The following is a 1,802-nucleotide window of genomic DNA, read 5'->3' as shown; positions in this document are numbered from 1 at the left end:
ATTTACAAAATTTGAGAATTTGGCCTGTTGATTTAAAATGTATAATTGATTTTAGACTTTTGAATTTAGGTTGGAGTCAGTAAATATATAAACAGCATCAGAGCATTTAAGAGAGCTGAGGGCTTAACCATATTTATAAGTTTAAATAATTAGATTTTCAAGGAGTACTTAAGTACTTGGAAAGGTTTGCTAATTATATAACTTAAGCACTTAGAAAAGGAAATTGAATTAATAAACACATAAATGCAATTTAAAATGCTTAGTTTATTGAACTCCATTTTTTAAATGAAAATAGACATTAATCGAAGTAATTAAAAGGAATTGCTCAATGTTGAGTTTGAAAATAGAGTAAGATTTGTAAGCTGGATTTTAAAATTTAAGGAAGAATCAGGATTTGTTAACTATTTTTTTTAACTGAACCAACTTCCTTTTGAATAATCTTTCTTTTCTATATTCAAAAGCCGTAAGAACACAAAAATCTCCCACTGTGAGCCTCATACTTCTTAGGGAGACGGGAGCCACCATGCAGACATCCTACCACTATTTGGGTCACCAAATCTATGTACCAGCTGTATCCACCATTCCCTTCTCTTTCCAGGTACCAACAGAGTCTCATTCCCTCATCATGGTGCAGTCCCCCTCCCCTGCTCCCTTTACCCTCTCTCCACTGGGGGGACCTTCCCCATACCACCAGCTCTGCGCTAATCTGTACACAAGCCAGCACAGGGGCCAGCATGCAATAATTGGTAAACTGTATTCTATGCATTACACCCGTGGATTAAGATATATAAAAATTAATCTTTCAAGATAGTATAGTGCTGAGTGTTCTTGTAATTGCCAATGAGGATATGTGGACACTGAAATGTAAGCTTCCACAGGCAGTTGTGGATGTGAGACCAAGTTCTAATGGTGTGGCATTTTCTCCCAGCCTTATAAAAATGTCACAACTGCCATATGGATTAGGATGGCTGCTATCAAGAAAACAGAAAACTATAAATATTGACGAGAATGTGGAGAAATAGAAAGACTTCTGCCCTGCTGATGAGAATATAAAATGGTACAGCCACTGTGGAAATAGTATGGAGGTTTCCTGCCAAGTTAAAAATAGAAAACTATCTGATCACATGATCTGACAGTTTCATATCTGGGTATGTGCCCCAGAGAATTAAAAGTGGGTTATTGCACACCCATGTTCATAGCAGCATTATTCACAATATCCCAAAGCTGGGAGCCACCCAAGTGTCCATCAACTGATAAACAAATAAAATATAGTATATACACACAGTGGAATATTGTTGCTGTTGTTCAGGTGCTCAGTTGTGTCCGACTCTTTGCGACCCCATGGACTGCAGCACGCCAGGCTTCCCTGTCCTTCACTGTCTCCTGGAGTTTGCTCAAATTCATGTCCATTCAGTTGGTGATGCTATTATGCAGCCTTAAAAACGAAGGAATTTCTGACACTTACTACAAGATTGATGAATTTTGAAGATATTATGCTGAGCAAAATAAGCTCACAAAAGGACAAATACAGTATGATTTCATTCTTATGAGGTCCCCAGGGGAATCAAATGCAAAGAGACAGAAAGCAGATGTGGGGGCCAGGGCTGGGGAGAGTTTCAATTTTATATGAAAAAGAAGTCTGGAGATGATGGTGGGAATGGCTGTACAACAGTGTGAGTGTACTTAATGTCACTGAGCCAAACACTTAAAAATAGTGAGGCTTGGGACTTCCCTGGTGGCCCAGTGGATAAGACTCTGTGCTCATAATGCAGGGGGCACAGGTTCGATCCCTGACTAGGGAA

General features: G+C 39.0%; 1 non-coding gene across 1 annotated transcript; it reads left to right on the top strand.

Annotated features, from left to right (window-relative positions):
- Positions 1-1,729: 1,729 nt before the first annotated feature.
- Positions 1,730-1,802, top strand: TRNAM-CAU (transfer RNA methionine (anticodon CAU)). Its single transcript has one exon. It is a non-coding gene; the product is annotated as a tRNA-Met (tRNA).

This window comes from Giraffa tippelskirchi, chromosome 4, assembly GCF_054371585.1.
Source record: "Giraffa tippelskirchi isolate mGirTip1 chromosome 4, T2T-mGirTip1v1.2.pri, whole genome shotgun sequence".
In the NCBI taxonomy this organism is placed as follows: Eukaryota; Metazoa; Chordata; class Mammalia; order Artiodactyla; family Giraffidae; genus Giraffa; species Giraffa tippelskirchi.
Note: the sequence above shows the minus strand (reverse complement) of the source record. Positions and strands in the feature narration are given on the sequence as shown.